We start from the raw sequence: 19,758 nt of genomic DNA on the forward strand, positions 1-19,758 counted from the left end.
TATCAATTTTTTTTTCTATGAGCCTCGACCAGAGAGTGGTTGCTACTCACAAAACACTCGTCGCTAGCTGTTCCATTGTCTGCCGATTCCCACCCTGCTGTTTTTGTCTCATAATCAAGATAAATTTGGAACAGCCCTTAAACTAACACCAAGCAGATCAATTTTTATATTTAAATATAAAATCATTTCCTCATTAATTCATAATCATAAAATCATTTAATCCGTGTCACCCATGCTATTTATCTAGCAAATTTCGTCAAAAAAAACAGCACTGGTTCCGTGTCACCCATGCTATTTATCTAGCAAATTTCGTCAAAAAAATCGAACGAGTTTTAGTTATGGCGGGAAAACTGAAAAAAAATTCTCTATTTAAAACGGGTGTACACGATTGTACACGTGTACGGACCTTACCGAACCTTACCGACCCGGCAAACAAATCGCCTCATGGTGCACTTCATGAGCCGACTTGCCCGCAGACCAGAGTAAGGCTCTTAACACCCAGCGTATACCGTACGCATATGCAAGCACACGAATAATAGAATCATTTAAACCGTTCCATCCGTGACTTTTACCTTGGACGGTCGTGACAAAAATACTTTTACACTCCTTGGATTACCTACGGAATGCAAGTCCCACACACCAAATCCTCCATCTTCAGAATTCATATTTCATAATGGACAGATCCCCAAGACGTCATGCTTACATGCTCACCTTGGCGACGTCCACTCGAAATTTCAGCGGTGCCTCCATATTGTGGAAGAATTTCGTGTATGACTCACAGGACTCCAATGACCGGACTCAGGTTTACAAAAGGTCTTTTTTATTATTCAGTTCATTCCATTTACCAAATAATACCGCATTATTCAATGGCTGAGATTAACTCTTTTCCATGGTCCTTTTCGTTCGGCTGATGTTCCTCCGCCATGGTCCCGTTCGTCAGAGCTCCTCGCAGCAAGTCCTCTCGACTCCAGCCGCAGCTCCCGCTTATATGGACCAACTCGACTTAATCCTCTGTCCGCTGAACTCGTAATCTCTTCTCCGCTGACGTTACTGGTCGCCTTCCTGGCGCCAGCTAGCCCCCCCTGTTGTGAGTTCCATTTATCAAACAATAGGGGGGTGCTCCAGCCTGGGGCTGTGACCAGGTGTTTCAAGAGATTATCATGTTCGTGCACATTCCTAACTCATTTACAAACTCGTCCTTCACAGAGTTTGCATGTAAAATGTATTTGCTTTGTTACCAGGTTAATTAATAAGTTACCAGTGCCAATTAATAAGTTACGCTGAGTTACACTTCCACAGTGTGATTCGGGACAATGAGGGTGCAATTTGTGCAGACAATAAGTTTTGGCTCCAAAACGCCTCTTTTCACGACAGAGGAGGAGTTTTTGCATGAATCATTGCACACTCTGCAAAATGCGGAGACACAAAGTTTTTGGTCCAAAGCGCGACATTTCAGGGAAAGGACTGTTTTCCATTCACAATGTTCTTCGTGGAAATGACTTGTGCAAATGTAATAATTCTCGGGGAAACGTCCTGATTATAGATAAATAAATCTTGAGTCGGAGATACTCCGGTGTGAAGAATTTCTTGTCAATCGATCCAACGGTGGCTGAGAATTTATTTTTTTTAATGCAGACACGCACACACACACACACACACCCGATCGCTGAAACATGCTTTGCACTTCGCAAGCACAGTATAAAAATTAAGCTGCGATGGCCAGGAATCGAACCCAGGTCAACTGCTTGGAAGGCAGCTATGCTCACCACTATACCACCATCGCTCCATGAAAAATATTCTTTTCAAATGTTAAATATTTTATTCATACAATTACCAAACTTATCAAATATCCTTTCATCAATAATTATAAACCAACATCAGTGAGTGAGTCATTCTGTGAATAAGTGAGTGAATGATTGAGTGTGAGTGAATGAGGGATTGAGTGAGTGCTGGAGTGAATGAGTGAGTGTGTGGCTGAATGAATGAAGGAATGAGAGGGGCAAACACTTCAGTCATTAGCGTTTGAACCAAACACACAGAATTTTACAAATCTTGGCCAGAAACTTCATGTCTGATATATCTCACGAAGGCGTATTTCGTAAATCGGATTTCAGTAAATAGGAGTGCAATTGCATTCACAATCTTCCTCGTGGAAAATGTGTTGTTTTTCTTGGTACGTCAACTCAGGTGCAAACTATATGATGAAACACGCATTTCTGCATTGGAAGTGTAATTCGGGACAATAAGTGTGCAAAATGTGCAAACAACAAGTTTATTGCCAAAAACGCTTCATTTCAGTAAATCGGAGTGCTATTGCATTCACAATCTTCCTCGTGATCGGATTTCAGTAAACAGGAGTGTAATTGCATTCACAATCTTCCGAGTGGAAAATGTGTGGTTTTGCGAAGGACGTACAACTCAGGTGCACACGATATGATGAAACACGCATTTCTGCATTAAAGTGTAATTCGGGACAAGAAGTGTGCAAAATGTGCAAACAACAACGTTATTGCAAAAAACGCTTCATTTCAGTAAATAGGAATGCTTTTGCATTCAAAATGTTCCACAATTTGATGAAACACGCGAAAGAAGAGTGATTCGGGAAAATATGGGTGCAAAATGTGCAAACAATAAGTTTATTGCCAAAAACTCTTCATTTCAGTAAATAGGAGTGCTTTTGCATTCACAATGTTCCACAATTTGATGAAACACCTGTTTCAATATTTGAAGTGTGATTCGGGACAATGAGGGTGCAATTTGTGCAGACAATAACTTTTTGGTCCAAAACGCTTCTTTTCAGGAAATAGGACTGTTTTTACATTCACAATGTTCAACTGTTTGAGGAAACACGCGTTTCAATATTAGAAGTGTGATTCGGGACAATGAGGGTGCAATTTGTGCAGACAATAAGTTTTTGCTCCAAAACGCCTCTTTTCACGACAGCGGAGGAGTTTTTGTATGAATCATTGCACACTCTGCAAAATGCGGAGACACAAAGTTTTTGGTCCAAAGCGCGACATTTCAGGGAAAGGACTGTTTTCCATTCACAATGTTCTTCGTGGAAATGACTTGTGCAAATGTAATAATTCTCGGGGAAACGTCCTGATTATAGATAAATAAATCTTTAGTCGGAGATACTCCGGGGTTAAGAATTTCTTGTCAATCGATCCAACGGTGGCTGAGAATTTTTTTTTTTTAATGCAGACACGCACACACACACACACACACACACACACACACACACACACACACACACACACACACACACACACCCGATCGCTGAAACCTGCTTTGCACTTCGCAAGCACAGTATAAAAATTAAGCTGCGATGACCAGGAATCGAACCCGGGTCAACTGCTTGGAAGGCAGCTATGCTCACCACTATACCACCATCGCTCCATGAAAAATATTCTTTTCAAATGTTAAATATTTTATTCATACAATTACCAAACTTATCAAATATCCTTTCATCAATAATTATAAACCAACATCAGTGAGTGAGTCATTCTGTGAATAAGTGAGTGAATGATTGAGTGTGAGTGAATGAGGGAGTGAGTGAGTGCTGGAGTGAATGAGTGAGTGTGTGACTGAATGAATGAAGGAATGAGAGGGGCAAACACTTCAGTCATTAGCGTTTGAACCAAACACACAGAATTTGACAAATCTTGGCCAGAAACTTCATGTCTGATATATCTCACGAAGGCATATTTCGTAAATCGGATTTCAGTAAATAGGAGTGCAATTGCATTCACAATCTTCCTCGTGGAAAATGTGTTGTTTTGCTTGGTACGTCAACTCAGGTGCAAACTATATGATGAAACACGCATTTCTGCATTGGAAGTGTAATTCGGGACAATAAGTGTGCAAAATGTGCAAACAACAAGTTTATTGCCAAAAACGCTTCATTTCAGTAAATCGGAGTGCTATTGCATTCACAATCTTCCTCGTGATCGGATTTCAGTAAACAGGAGTGTAATTGCATTCACAATCTTCCGAGTGGAAAATGTGTGGTTTTGCGAAGGACGTACAACTCAGGTGCACACGATATGATTAAACACGCATTTCTGCATTAAAGTGTAATTCGGGACAAGAAGTGTGCAAAATGTGCAAACAACAACTTTATTGCAAAAAACGCTTCATTTCAGTAAATAGGAATGCTTTTGCATTCAAAATGTTCCACAATTTGATGAAACACGCGTAAGAAGAGTGATTCGGGAAAATATGGGTGCAAAATGTGCAAACAACAAGTTTATTGCCAAAAACTCTTCATTTCAGTAAATAGGAGTGCTTTTGCATTCACAATGTTCCACAATTTGATGAAACACCTGTTTCAATATTTGAAGTGTGATTCGGGACAATGAGGGTGCAATTTGTGCAGACAATAAGTTTTTGGTCCAAAACGCTTATTTTCAGGAAATAGGACTGTTTTTACATTCACAATGTTCAACTGTTTGAGGAAACACGCGTTTCAATATTAGAAGTGTGATTCGGGACAATGAGGGTGCAATTTGTGCAGACAATAAGTTTTTGCTCCAAAACGCCTCTTTTCACGACAGAGGAGGAGTTTTTGTATGAATCATTGCACACTCTGCAAAATGCGGAGACACAAAGTTTTTGGTCCAAAGCTCGACATTTCAGGGAAAGGACTGTTTTCCATTCACAATGTTCTTCGTGGAAATGACTTGTGCAAATGTAATAATTCTCGGGGAAACGTCCTGATTATAGATAAATAAATCTTTAGTCGGAGATACTCCGGGGTTAAGAATTTCTTGTCAATCGATCCAACGGTGGCTGAGAATTTATTTTTTTTAATGCAGACACGCACACACACACACACACCCGATCGCTGAAACCTGCTTTGCACTTCGCAAGCACAGTATAAAAATTAAGCTGCGATGACCAGGAATCGAACCCGGGTCAACTGCTTGGAAGGCAGCTATGCTCACCACTATAACACCATTGCTCCATGAAAAATATTCTTTTCAAATGTTAAATATTTTATTCATACAATTACCAAACTTATCAAATATCCTTTCATCAATAATTATAAACCAACATCAGTGAGTGAGTCATTCTGTGAATAAGTGAGTGAATGATTGAGTGTGAGTGAATGAGGGAGTGAGTGAGTGCTGGAGTGAATGAGTGAGTGTGTGACTGAATGAATGAAGGAATGAGAGGGGCAAACACTTCAGTCATTAGCGTTTGAACCAAACACACAGAATTTGACAAATCTTGGCCAGAAACTTCATGTCTGATATATCTCACGAAGGCGTATTTCGTAAATCGGATTTCAGTAAATAGGAGTGCAATTGCATTCACAATCTTCCTCGTGGAAAATGTGTTGTTTTGCTTGGTACGTCAACTCAGGTGCAAACTTTATGATGAAACACGCATTTCTGCATTGGAAGTGTAATTCGGGACAATAAGTGTGCAAAATGTGCAAACAACAAGTTTATTGCCAAAAACGCTTCATTTCAGTAAATCGGAGTGCTATTGCATTCACAATCTTCCTCGTGATCAGATTTCAGTAAACAGGAGTGTAATTGCATTCACAATCTTCCGAGTGGAAAATGTGTGATTTTGCGAAGGACGTACAACTCAGGTGCACACGATATGATGAAACACGCATTTCTGCATGAAAGTGTAATTCGGGACAAGAAGTGTGCAAAATGTGCAAACAACAACTTTATTGCAAAAAACGCTTCATTTCAGTAAATAGGAATGCTTTTGCATTCAAAATGTTCCACAATTTGTTGAAACACGCGTAAGAAGAGTGATTCGGGAAAATATGGGTGCAAAATGTGCAAACAACAAGTTTATTGCCAAAAACTCTTCATTTCAGTAAATAGGAGTGCTTTTGCATTCACAATGTTCCACAATTTGATGAAACACCTGTTTCAATATTTGAAGTGTGATTCGGGACAATGAGGGTGCAATTTGTGCAGACAATAAGTTTTTGGTCCAAAACGCTTCTTTTCAGGAAATAGGACTGTTTTTACATTCACAATGTTCAACTGTTTGAGGAAACACGCGTTTCAATATTAGAAGTGTGATTCGGGACAATGAGGGTGCAATTTGTGCAGACAATAAGTTTTTGCTCCAAAACGCCTCTTTTCACGACAGCGGAGGAGTTTTTGTATGAATCATTGCACACTCTGCAAAATGCGGAGACACAAAGTTTTTGGTCCAAAGCGCGACATTTCAGGGAAAGGACTGTTTTCCATTCACAATGTTCTTCGTGGAAATGACTTGTGCAAATGTAATAATTCTCGGGGAAACGTCCTGATTATAGATAAATAAATCTTTAGTCGGAGATACTCCGGGGTTAAGAATTTCTTGTCAATCGATCCAACGGTGGCTGAGAATTTTTTTTTTTTAATGCAGACACGCACACACACACACACACACACACACACCCGATCGCTGAAACCTGCTTTGCACTTCGCAAGCACAGTATAAAAATTAAGCTGCGATGACCAGGAATCGAACCCGGGTCAACTGCTTGGTAAGGTCAGCTATGCTCACCACTATATCACCACTATACCACCATCGCTCCATGAAAAATATTCTTTTCAAATGTTAAATATTTTATTCATACAATTACCAAACTTATCAAATATCCTTTCATCAATAATTATAAACCAACATCAGTGAGTGAGTCATTCTGTGAATAAGTGAGTGAATGATTGAGTGTGAGTGAATGAGGGAGTGAGGGAGTGCTGGAGTGAATGAGTGAGTGTGTGACTGAATGAATGAAGGAATGAGAGGGGCAAACACTTCAGTCATTAGCGTTTGAACCAAACACACAGAATTTGACAAATCTTGGCCAGAAACTTCATGTCTGATATATCTCACGAAGGCGTATTTCGTAAATCGGATTTCAGTAAATAGGAGTGCAATTGCATTCACAATCTTCCTCGTGGAAAATGTGTTGTTTTGCTTGGTACGTCAACTCAGGTGCAAACTATATGATGAAACACGCATTTCTGCATTGGAAGTGTAATTCGGGACAATAAGTGTGCAAAATGTGCAAACAACAAGTTTATTGCCAAAAACGCTTCATTTCAGTAAATCGGAGTGCTATTGCATTCACAATCTTCCTCGTGATCGGATTTCAGTAAACAGGAGTGTAATTGCATTCACAATCTTCCGAGTGGAAAATGTGTGGTTTTGCGAAGGACGTACAACTCAGGTGCACACGATATGATGAAACACGCATTTCTGCATTAAAGTGTAATTCGGGACAAGAAGTGTGCAAAATGTGCAAACAACAACTTTATTGCAAAAAACGCTTCATTTCAGTAAATAGGAATGCTTTTGCATTCAAAATGTTCCACAATTTGATGAAACACGCGTAAGAAGAGTGATTCGGGAAAATATGGGTGCAAAATGTGCAAACAACAAGTTTATTGCCAAAAACTCTTCATTTCAGTAAATAGGAGTGCTTTTGCATTCACAATGTTCCACAATTTGATGAAACACTTGTTTCAATATTTGAAGTGTGATTCGGGACAATGAGGGTGCAATTTGTGCAGACAATAAGTTTTTGGTCCAAAACGCTTCTTTTCAGGAAATAGCACTGTTTTTACATTCACAATGTTCAACTGTTTGAGGAAAATACGCGTTTCAATATTATAAGTGTGATTCGGGACAATGAGGGTGCAATTTGTGCAGACAATAAGTTTTTGCTCCAAAACGCCTCTTTTCACGACAGCGGAGGAGTTTTTGTATGAATCATTGCACACTCTGCAAAATGCGGAGACACAAAGTTTTTGGTCCAAAGCGCGACATTTCAGGGAAAGGACTGTTTTCCATTCACAATGTTCTTCATGGAAATGACTTGTGCAAATGTAATAATTCTCGGGGAAACGTCCTGATTATAGATAAATAAATCTTTAGTCGGAGATACTCCGGGGTTAAGAATTTCTTGTCAATCGATCCAACGGTGGCTGAGAATTTTTTTTTTTAATGCAGACACGCACACACACACACACACCCGATCGCTGAAACCTGCTTTGCACTTCGCAAGCACAGTATAAAAATTAAGCTGCGATGACCAGGAATCGAACCCAGGTCAACTGCTTGGAAGGCAGCTATGCTCACCACTATACCACCATCGCTCCATGAAAAATATTCTTTTCAAATGTTAAATATTTTATTCATACAATTACCAAACTTATCAAATATCCTTTCATCAATAATTATAAACCAACATCAGTGAGTGAGTCATTCTGTGAATAAGTGAGTGAATGATTGAGTGTGAGTGAATGAGGGAGTGAGGGAGTGCTGGAGTGAATGAGTGAGTGTGTGACTGAATGAATGAAGGAATGAGAGGGGCAAACACTTCAGTCATTAGCGTTTGAACCAAACACACAGAATTTGACAAATCTTGGCCAGAAACTTCATGTCTGATATATCTCACGAAGGCGTATTTCGTAAATCGGATTTCAGTAAATAGGAGTGCAATTGCATTCACAATCTTCCTCGTGGAAAATGTGTTGTTTTGCTTGGTACGTCAACTCAGGTGCAAACTATATGATGAAACACGCATTTCTGCATTGGAAGTGTAATTCGGGACAATAAGTGTGCAAAATGTGCAAACAACAAGTTTATTGCCAAAAACGCTTCATTTCAGTAAATCGGAGTGCTATTGCATTCACAATCTTCCTCGTGATCGGATTTCAGTAAACAGGAGTGTAATTGCATTCACAATCTTCCGAGTGGAAAATGTGTGGTTTTGCGAAGGACGTACAACTCAGGTGCACACGATATGATGAAACACGCATTTCTGCATTAAAGTGTAATTCGGGACAAGAAGTGTGCAAAATGTGCAAACAACAACTTTATTGCAAAAAACGCTTCATTTCAGTAAATAGGAATGCTTTTGCATTCAAAATGTTCCACAATTTGATGAAACACGCGTAAGAAGAGTGATTCGGGAAAATATGGGTGCAAAATGTGCAAACAACAAGTTTATTGCCAAAAACTCTTCATTTCAGTAAATAGGAGTGCTTTTGCATTCACAATGTTCCACAATTTGATGAAACACTTGTTTCAATATTTGAAGTGTGATTCGGGACAATGAGGGTGCAATTTGTGCAGACAATAAGTTTTTGGTCCAAAACGCTTCTTTTCAGGAAATAGCACTGTTTTTACATTCACAATGTTCAACTGTTTGAGGAAAATACGCGTTTCAATATTAGAAGTGTGATTCGGGACAATGAGGGTGCAATTTGTGCAGACAATAAGTTTTGGCTCCAAAACGCCTCTTTTCACGACAGAGGAGGAGTTTTTGCATGAATCATTGCACACTCTGCAAAATGCGGAGACACAAAGTTTTTGGTCCAAAGCGCGACATTTCAGGGAAAGGACTGTTTTCCATTCACAATGTTCTTCGTGGAAATGACTTGTGCAAATGTAATAATTCTCGGGGAAACGTCCTGATTATAGATAAATAAATCTTTAGTCGGAGATACTCCGGGGTTAAGAATTTCTTGTCAATCGATCCAACGGTGGCTGAGAATTTTTTTTTTTTAATGCAGACACGCACACACACACACACACACACACACACACACACCCGATCGCTGAAACCTGCTTTGCACTTCGCAAGCACAGTATAAAAATTAAGCTGCGATGACCAGGAATCGAACCCGGGTCAACTGCTTGGTAAGGTCAGCTATGCTCACCACTATATCACCACTATACCACCATCGCTCCATGAAAAATATTCTTTTCAAATGTTAAATATTTTATTCATACAATTACCAAACTTATCAAATATCCTTTCATCAATAATTATAAACCAACATCAGTGAGTGAGTCATTCTGTGAATAAGTGAGTGAATGATTGAGTGTGAGTGAATGAGGGAGTGAGGGAGTGCTGGAGTGAATGAGTGAGTGTGTGACTGAATGAATGAAGGAATGAGAGGGGCAAACACTTCAGTCATTAGCGTTTGAACCAAACACACAGAATTTGACAAATCTTGGCCAGAAACTTCATGTCTGATATATCTCACGAAGGCGTATTTCGTAAATCGGATTTCAGTAAATAGGAGTGCAATTGCATTCACAATCTTCCTCGTGGAAAATGTGTTGTTTTGCTTGGTACGTCAACTCAGGTGCAAACTATATGATGAAACACGCATTTCTGCATTGGAAGTGTAATTCGGGACAATAAGTGTGCAAAATGTGCAAACAACAAGTTTATTGCCAAAAACGCTTCATTTCAGTAAATCGGAGTGCTATTGCATTCACAATCTTCCTCGTGATCGGATTTCAGTAAACAGGAGTGTAATTGCATTCACAATCTTCCGAGTGGAAAATGTGTGGTTTTGCGAAGGACGTACAACTCAGGTGCACACGATATGATGAAACACGCATTTCTGCATTAAAGTGTAATTCGGGACAAGAAGTGTGCAAAATGTGCAAACAACAACTTTATTGCAAAAAACGCTTCATTTCAGTAAATAGGAATGCTTTTGCATTCAAAATGTTCCACAATTTGATGAAACACGCGTAAGAAGAGTGATTCGGGAAAATATGGGTGCAAAATGTGCAAACAACAAGTTTATTGCCAAAAACTCTTCATTTCAGTAAATAGGAGTGCTTTTGCATTCACAATGTTCCACAATTTGATGAAACACTTGTTTCAATATTTGAAGTGTGATTCGGGACAATGAGGGTGCAATTTGTGCAGACAATAAGTTTTTGGTCCAAAACGCTTCTTTTCAGGAAATAGCACTGTTTTTACATTCACAATGTTCAACTGTTTGAGGAAAATACGCGTTTCAATATTAGAAGTGTGATTCGGGACAATGAGGGTGCAATTTGTGCAGACAATAAGTTTTGGCTCCAAAACGCCTCTTTTCACGACAGAGGAGGAGTTTTTGCATGAATCATTGCACACTCTGCAAAATGCGGAGACACAAAGTTTTTGGTCCAAAGCGCGACATTTCAGGGAAAGGACTGTTTTCCATTCACAATGTTCTTCGTGGAAATGACTTGTGCAAATGTAATAATTCTCGGGGAAACGTCCTGATTATAGATAAATAAATCTTGAGTCGGAGATACTCCGGGGTTAAGAATTTCTTGTCAATCGATCCAACGGTGGCTGAGAATTTTTTTTTTTAATGCAGACACGCACACACACACACACACCCGATCGCTGAAACCTGCTTTGCTCTTCGCAAGCACAGTATAAAAATTAAGCTGCGATGACCAGGAATCGAACCCGGGTCAACTGCTTGGAAGGCAGCTATGCTCACCACTATACCACCATCGCTCCATGAAAAATATTCTTTTCAAATGTTAAATATTTTATTCATACAATTACCAAACTTATCAAATATCCTTTCATCAATAATTATAAACCAACATCAGTGAGTGAGTCATTCTGTGAATAAGTGAGTGAATGATTGAGTGTGAGTGAATGAGGGAGTGAGTGAGTGCTGGAGTGAATGAGTGAGTGTGTGACTGAATGAATGAAGGAATGAGAGGGGCAAACACTTCAGTCATTAGCGTTTGAACCAAACACACAGAATTTGACAAATCTTGGCCAGAAACTTCATGTCTGTTATATCTCACGAAGGCGTATTTCGTAAATCGGATTTCAGTAAATAGGAGTGCAATTGCATTCACAATCTTCCTCGTGGAAAATGTGTTGTTTTGCTTGGTACGTCAACTCAGGTGCAAACTATATGATGAAACACGCATTTCTGCATTGGAAGTGTAATTCGGGACAATAAGTGTGCAAAATGTGCAAACAACAAGTTTATTGCCAAAAACGCTTCATTTCAGTAAATCGGAGTGCTATTGCATTCACAATCTTCCTCGTGATCGGATTTCAGTAAACAGGAGTGTAATTGCATTCAGAATCTTCCGAGTGGAAAATGTGTGGTTTTGCGAAGGACGTACAACTCAGGTGCACACGATATGATGAAACACGCATTTCTGCATTAAAGTGTAATTCGGGACAAGAAGTGTGCAAAATGTGCAAACAACAACTTTATTGCAAAAAACGCTTCATTTCAGTAAATAGGAATGCTTTTGCATTCAAAATGTTCCACAATTTGATGAAACACGCGTAAGAAGAGTGATTCGGGAAAATATGGGTGCAAAATGTGCAAACAACAAGTTTATTGCCAAAAACTCTTCATTTCAGTAAATAGGAGTGCTTTTGCATTCATAATGTTCCACAATTTGATGAAACACGTGTTTCAATATTTGAAGTGTGATTCGGGACAATGAGGGTGCAATTTGTGCAGACAATAAGTTTTTGGTCCAAAACGCTTCTTTTCAGGAAATAGCACTGTTTTTACATTCACAATGTTCAACTGTTTGAGGAAAACACGCGTTTCAATATTAGAAGTGTGATTCGGGACAATGAGGGTGCAATTTGTGCAGACAATAAGTTTTTGCTCCAAAACGCCTCTTTTCACGACAGAGGAGGAGTTTTTGCATGAATCATTGCACACTCTGCAAAATGCGGAGACACAAAGTTTTTGGTCCAAAGCGCGACATTTCAGGGAAAGGACTGTTTTCCATTCACAATGTTCTTCGTGGAAATGACTTGTGCAAATGTAATAATTCTCGGGGAAACGTCCTGATTATAGATAAATAAATCTTGAGTCGGAGATACTCCGGTGTGAAGAATTTCTTGTCAATCGATCCAACGGTGGCTGAGAATTTTTTTTTTTTAATGCAGACACGCACACACACACACACACACCCGATCGCTGAAACCTGCTTTGCACTTCGCAAGCACAGTATAAAAATTAAACTGCGATGGCCAGGAATCGAACCCAGGTCAACTGCTTGGAAGGCAGCTATGCTCACCACTATACCACCATCGCTCCATGAAAAATATTCTTTTCAAATGTTAAATATTTTATTCATACAATTACCAAACTTATCAAATATCCTTTCATCAATAATTATAAACCAACATCAGTGAGTGAGTCATTCTGTGAATAAGTGAGTGAATGATTGAGTGTGAGTGAATGAGGGAGTGAGTGAGTGCTGGAGTGAATGAGTGAGTGTGTGACTGAATGAATGAAGGAATGAGAGGGGCAAACACTTCAGTCATTAGCGTTTGAACCAAACACACAGAATTTGACAAATCTTGGCCAGAAACTTCATGTCTGATATATCTCACGAAGGCGTATTTCGTAAATCGGATTTCAGTAAATAGGAGTGCAATTGCATTCACAATCTTCCTCGTGGAAAATGTGTTGTTTTGCTTGGTACGTCAACTCAGGTGCAAACTATATGATGAAACACGCATTTCTGCATTGGAAGTGTAATTCGGGACAATAAGTGTGCAAAATGTGCAAACAACAAGTTTATTGCCAAAAACGCTTCATTTCAGTAAATCGGAGTGCTATTGCATTCACAATCTTCCTCGTGATCGGATTTCAGTAAACAGGAGTGTAATTGCATTCAGAATCTTCCGAGTGGAAAATGTGTGGTTTTGCGAAGGACGTACAACTCAGGTGCACACGATATGATGAAACACGCATTTCTGCATTAAAGTGTAATTCGGGACAAGAAGTGTGCAAAATGTGCAAACAACAACTTTATTGCAAAAAACGCTTCATTTCAGTAAATAGGAATGCTTTTGCATTCAAAATGTTCCACAATTTGATGAAACACGCGTAAGAAGAGTGATTCGGGAAAATATGGGTGCAAAATGTGCAAACAACAAGTTTATTGCCAAAAACTCTTCATTTCAGTAAATAGGAGTGCTTTTGCATTCATAATGTTCCACAATTTGATGAAACACGTGTTTCAATATTTGAAGTGTGATTCGGGACAATGAGGGTGCAATTTGTGCAGACAATAAGTTTTTGGTCCAAAACGCTTCTTTTCAGGAAATAGCACTGTTTTTACATTCACAATGTTCAACTGTTTGAGGAAAACACGCGTTTCAATATTAGAAGTGTGATTCGGGACAATGAGGGTGCAATTTGTGCAGACAATAAGTTTTTGCTCCAAAACGCCTCTTTTCACGACAGAGGAGGAGTTTTTGCATGAATCATTGCACACTCTGCAAAATGCGGAGACACAAAGTTTTTGGTCCAAAGCGCGACATTTCAGGGAAAGGACTGTTTTCCATTCACAATGTTCTTCGTGGAAATGACTTGTGCAAATGTAATAATTCTCGGGGAAACGTCCTGATTATAGATAAATAAATCTTGAGTCGGAGATACTCCGGTGTGAAGAATTTCTTGTCAATCGATCCAACGGTGGCTGAGAATTTTTTTTTTTTAATGCAGACACGCACACACACACACACACACACCCGATCGCTGAAACCTGCTTTGCACTTCGCAAGCACAGTATAAAAATTAAACTGCGATGGCCAGGAATCGAACCCAGGTCAACTGCTTGGAAGGCAGCTATGCTCACCACTATACCACCATCGCTCCATGAAAAATATTCTTTTCAAATGTTAAATATTTTATTCATACAATTACCAAACTTATCAAATATCCTTTCATCAATAATTATAAACCAACATCAGTGAGTGAGTCATTCTGTGAATAAGTGAGTGAATGATTGAGTGTGAGTGAATGAGGGATTGAGTGAGTGCTGGAGTGAATGAGTGAGTGTGTGACTGAATGAATGAAGGAATGAGAGGGGCAAACACTTCAGTCATTAGCGTTTGAACCAAACACACAGAATTTTACAAATCTTGGCCAGAAACTTCATGTCTGATATATCTCACGAAGGCGTATTTCGTAAATCGGATTTCAGTAAATAGGAGTGCAATTGCATTCACAATCTTCCTCGTGGAAAATGTGGTGTTTTTCTTGGTACGTCAACTCAGGTGCAAACTATATGATGAAACACGCATTTCTGCATTGGAAGTGTAATTCGGGACAATAAGTGTGCAAAATGTGCAAACAACAAGTTTATTGCCAAAAACGCTTCATTTCAGTAAATCGGAGTGCTATTGCATTCACAATCTTCCTCGTGATCGGATTTCAGTAAACAGGAGTGTAATTGCATTCACAATCTTCCGAGTGGAAAATGTGTGGTTTTGCGAAGGACGTACAACTCAGGTGCACACGATATGATGAAACACGCATTTCTGCATTAAAGTGTAATTCGGGACAAGAAGTGTGCAAAATGTGCAAACAACAACGTTATTGCAAAAAACGCTTCATTTCAGTAAATAGGAATGCTTTTGCATTCAAAATGTTCCACAATTTGATGAAACACGCGTAAGAAGAGTGATTCGGGAAAATATGGGTGCAAAATGTGCAAACAATAAGTTTATTGCCAAAAACTCTTCATTTCAGTAAATAGGAGTGCTTTTGCATTCACAATGTTCCACAATTTGATGAAACACCTGTTTCAATATTTGAAGTGTGATTCGGGACAATGAGGGTGCAATTTGTGCAGACAATAACTTTTTGGTCCAAAACGCTTCTTTTCAGGAAATAGGACTGTTTTTACATTCACAATGTTCAACTGTTTGAGGAAACACGCGTTTCAATATTAGAAGTGTGATTCGGGACAATGAGGGTGCAATTTGTGCAGACAATAAGTTTTTGCTCCAAAACGCCTCTTTTCACGACAGCGGAGGAGTTTTTGTATGAATCATTGCACACTCTGCAAAATGCGGAGACACAAAGTTTTTGGTCCAAAGCGCGACATTTCAGGGAAAGGACTGTTTTCCATTCACAATGTTCTTCGTGGAAATGACTTGTGCAAATGTAATAATTCTCGGGGAAACGTCCTGATTATAGATAAATAAATCTTTAGTCGGAGATACTCCGGGGTTAAGAATTTCTTGTCAATCGATCCAACGGTGGCTGAGAATTTTTTTTTTTTAATGCAGACACGCACACACACACACACACCCGATCGCTGAAACCTGCTTTGCACTTCGCAAGCACAGTATAAAAATTAAGCTGCGATGACCAGGAATCGAACCCGGGTCAACAGCTTGGAAGGCAGCTATGCTCACCACTATACCACCACCGCTCCATGAAAAATATTCTTTTCAAATGTTAAATATTTTATTCATACAATTACCAAACTTATCAAATATCCTTTCATCAATAATTATAAACCAACATCAGTGAGTGAGTCATTCTGTGAATAAGGAAGTGAATGATTGAGTGTGAGTGAATGAGGGAGTGAGTGAGTGCTGGAGTGAATGAGTGAGTGTGTGACTGAATGAATGAAGGAATGAGAGGGGCAAACACTTCAGTCATTAGCGTTTGAACCAACCACACAGAATTTGACAAATCTTGGCCAGAAACTTCATGTCTGATATATCTCACGAAGGCGTATTTCGTAAATCGGATTTCAGTAAATAGGAGTGCAATTGCATTCACAATCTTCCTCGTGGAAAATGTGTTGTTTTGCTTGGTACGTCAACTCAGGTGCAAACTATGTGATGAAACACGCATTTCTGCATTGGAAGTGTAATTCGGGACAATAAGTGTGCAAAATGTGCAAACAACAAGTTTATTGCCAAAAACGCTTCATTTCAGTAAATCGGAGTGCTATTGCATTCACAATCTTCCTCGTGATCGGATTTCAGTAAACAGGAGTGTAATTGCATTCACAATCTTCCGAGTGGAAAATGTGTGGTTTTGCGAAGGACGTACAATTCAGGTGCACACGATATGATGAAACACGCATTTCTGCATTAAAGTGTAATTCGGGACAAGAAGTGTGCAAAATGTGCAAACAACAACTTTATTGCAAAAAAGCGCTTCATTTCAGTAAATAGGAATGCTTTTGAATTCAAAATGTTCCACAATTTGATGAAACACGCGTAAGAAGAGTGATTCGGGAAAATATGGGTGCAAAATGTGCAAACAACAAGTTTATTGCCAAAAACTCTTCATTTCAGTAAATAGGAGTGCTTTTGCATTCACAATGTTCCACAATTTGATGAAACACATGTTTCAATATTTGAAGTGTGATTCGGGACAATGAGGGTGCAATTTGTGCAGACAATAAGTTTTTGGTCCAAAACGCTTCTTTTCAGGAAATAGGACTGTTTTTACATTCACAATGTTCAACTGTTTGAGGAAACACGCGTTTCAATATTAGAAGTGTGATTCGGGACAATGAGGGTGCAATTTGTGCAGACAATAAGTTTTTGCTCCAAAACGCCTCTTTTCACGACAGCGGAGGAGTTTTTGTATGAATCATTGCACACTCTGCAAAATGCGGAGACACAAAGTTTTTGGTCCAAAGCGCGACATTTCAGGGAAAGGACTGTTTTCCATTCACAATGTTCTTCGTGGAAATGACTTGTGCAAATGTAATAATTCTCGGGGAAACGTCCTGATTATAGATAAATAAATCTTTAGTCGGAGATACTCCGGGGTTAAGAATTTCTTGTCAATCGATCCAACGGTGGCTGAGAATTTTTTTTTTTTTAATGCAGACACGCACACACACACACACACCCGATCGCTGAAACCTGCTTTGCACTTCGCAAGCACAGTATAAAAATTAAGCTGCGATGACCAGGAATCGAACCCGGGTCAACTGCTTGGAAGGCAGCTATGCTCACCACTATACCACCATCGCTCCATGAAAAATATTCTTTTCAAATGTTAAATATTTTATTCATACAATTACCAAACTTATCAAAAATCCTTTCATCAATAATTATAAACCAACATCAGTGAGTGAGTCATTCTGTGAATAAGTGAGTGAATGATTGAGTGTGAGTGAATGAGGGATTGAGTGAGTGCTGGAGTGAATGAGTGAGTGTGTGACTGAATGAATGAAGGAATGAGAGGGGCAAACACTTCAGTCATTAGCGTTTGAACCAAACACACAGAATTTTACAAATCTTGGCCAGAAACTTCATGTCTGATATATCTCACGAAGGCGTATTTCGTAAATCGGATTTCAGTAAATAGGAGTGCAATTGCATTCACAATCTTCCTCGTGGAAAATGTGGTGTTTTTCTTGGTACGTCAACTCAGGTGCAAACTATATGATGAAACACGCATTTCTGCATTGGAAGTGTAATTCGGGACAATAAGTGTGCAAAATGTGCAAACAACAAGTTTATTGCCAAAAACGCTTCATTTCAGTAAATCGGAGTGCTATTGCATTCACAATCTTCCTCGTGATCGGATTTCAGTAAACAGGAGTGTAATTGCATTCACAATCTTCCGAGTGGAAAATGTGTGGTTTTGCGAAGGACGTACAACTCAGGTGCACACGATATGATGAAACACGCATTTCTGCATTAAAGTGTAATTCGGGACAAGAAGTGTGCAAAATGTGCAAACAACAACGTTATTGCAAAAAACGCTTCATTTCAGTAAATAGGAATGCTTTTGCATTCAAAATGTTCCACAATTTGATGAAACACGCGTAAGAAGAGTGATTCGGGAAAATATGGGTGCAAAATGTGCAAACAATAAGTTTATTGCCAAAAACTCTTCATTTCAGTAAATAGGAGTGCTTTTGCATTCACAATGTTCCACAATTTGATGAAACACCTGTTTCAATATTTGAAGTGTGATTCGGGACAATGAGGGTGCAATTTGTGCAGACAATAACTTTTTGGTCCAAAACGCTTCTTTTCAGGAAATAGGACTGTTTTTACATTCACAATGTTCAACTGTTTGAGGAAACACGCGTTTCAATATTAGAAGTGTGATTCGGGACAATGAGGGTGCAATTTGTGCAGACAATAAGTTTTTGCTCCAAAACGCCTCTTTTCACGACAGCGGAGGAGTTTTTGTATGAATCATTGCACACTCTGCAAAATGCGGAGACACAAAGTTTTTGGTCCAAAGCGCGACATTTCAGGGAAAGGACTGTTTTCCATTCACAATGTTCTTCGTGGAAATGACTTGTGCAAATGTAATAATTCTCGGGGAAACGTCCTGATTATAGATAAATAAATCTTTAGTCGGAGATACTCCGGGGTTAAGAATTTCTTGTCAATCGATCCAACGGTGGCTGAGAATTTTTTTTTTTTTAATGCAGACACGCACACACACACACACACCCGATCGCTGAAACCTGCTTTGCACTTCGCAAGCACAGTATAAAAATTAAGCTGCGATGACCAGGAATCGAACCCGGGTCAACTGCTTGGAAGGCAGCTATGCTCACCACTATACCACCATCGCTCCATGAAAAATATTCTTTTCAAATGTTAAATATTTTATTCATACAATTACCAAACTTATCAAAAATCCTTTCATCAATAATTATAAACCAACATCAGTGAGTGAGTCATTCTGTGAATAAGTGAGTGAATGATTGAGTGTGAGTGAATGAGGGATTGAGTGAGTGCTGGAGTGAATGAGTGAGTGTGTGACTGAATGAATGAAGGAATGAGAGGGGCAAACACTTCAGTCATTAGCGTTTGAACCAAACACACAGAATTTTACAAATCTTGGCCAGAAACTTCATGTCTGATATATCTCACGAAGGCGTATTTCGTAAATCGGATTTCAGTAAATAGGAGTGCAATTGCATTCACAATCTTCCTCGTGGAAAATGTGGTGTTTTTCTTGGTACGTCAACTCAGGTGCAAACTATATGATGAAACACGCATTTCTGCATTGGAAGTGTAATTCGGGACAATAAGTGTGCAAAATGTGCAAACAACAAGTTTATTGCCAAAAACGCTTCATTTCAGTAAATCGGAGTGCTATTGCATTCACAATCTTCCTCGTGATCGGATTTCAGTAAACAGGAGTGTAATTGCATTCACAATCTTCCGAGTGGAAAATGTGTGGTTTTGCGAAGGAC

General features: G+C 39.2%; 9 non-coding genes across 9 annotated transcripts; all 9 read right to left on the bottom strand.

Annotated features, from left to right (window-relative positions):
- Positions 1-1,711: 1,711 nt before the first annotated feature.
- Positions 1,712-1,783, bottom strand: TRNAG-UCC (transfer RNA glycine (anticodon UCC)). The gene has a single exon. It is a non-coding gene; the product is annotated as a tRNA-Gly (tRNA).
- Positions 1,784-3,324: 1,541 nt separating this feature from the next.
- TRNAG-UCC (transfer RNA glycine (anticodon UCC)) lies at positions 3,325-3,396 on the bottom strand. Its single transcript has one exon. It is a non-coding gene; the product is annotated as a tRNA-Gly (tRNA).
- Positions 3,397-8,048: 4,652 nt separating this feature from the next.
- Positions 8,049-8,120, bottom strand: TRNAG-UCC (transfer RNA glycine (anticodon UCC)). Its single transcript has one exon. It is a non-coding gene; the product is annotated as a tRNA-Gly (tRNA).
- A 3,092-nt stretch (positions 8,121-11,212) lies between these two features.
- On the bottom strand, positions 11,213-11,284 carry TRNAG-UCC (transfer RNA glycine (anticodon UCC)). The gene has a single exon. It is a non-coding gene; the product is annotated as a tRNA-Gly (tRNA).
- Positions 11,285-12,782: 1,498 nt separating this feature from the next.
- On the bottom strand, positions 12,783-12,854 carry TRNAG-UCC (transfer RNA glycine (anticodon UCC)). The gene has a single exon. It is a non-coding gene; the product is annotated as a tRNA-Gly (tRNA).
- Positions 12,855-14,354: 1,500 nt separating this feature from the next.
- TRNAG-UCC (transfer RNA glycine (anticodon UCC)) lies at positions 14,355-14,426 on the bottom strand. Its single transcript has one exon. It is a non-coding gene; the product is annotated as a tRNA-Gly (tRNA).
- Positions 14,427-15,921: 1,495 nt separating this feature from the next.
- On the bottom strand, positions 15,922-15,993 carry TRNAG-UCC (transfer RNA glycine (anticodon UCC)). The gene has a single exon. It is a non-coding gene; the product is annotated as a tRNA-Gly (tRNA).
- A 1,497-nt stretch (positions 15,994-17,490) lies between these two features.
- Positions 17,491-17,562, bottom strand: TRNAG-UCC (transfer RNA glycine (anticodon UCC)). Its single transcript has one exon. It is a non-coding gene; the product is annotated as a tRNA-Gly (tRNA).
- A 1,496-nt stretch (positions 17,563-19,058) lies between these two features.
- TRNAG-UCC (transfer RNA glycine (anticodon UCC)) lies at positions 19,059-19,130 on the bottom strand. The gene has a single exon. It is a non-coding gene; the product is annotated as a tRNA-Gly (tRNA).
- Between the last annotated feature and the right edge of the window lie 628 nt (positions 19,131-19,758).

The sequence above is a fragment of the Myxine glutinosa genome, chromosome 1, assembly GCF_964187855.1.
Source record: "Myxine glutinosa chromosome 1, kmMyxGlut1.1, whole genome shotgun sequence".
In the NCBI taxonomy this organism is placed as follows: Eukaryota; Metazoa; Chordata; class Myxini; order Myxiniformes; family Myxinidae; genus Myxine; species Myxine glutinosa.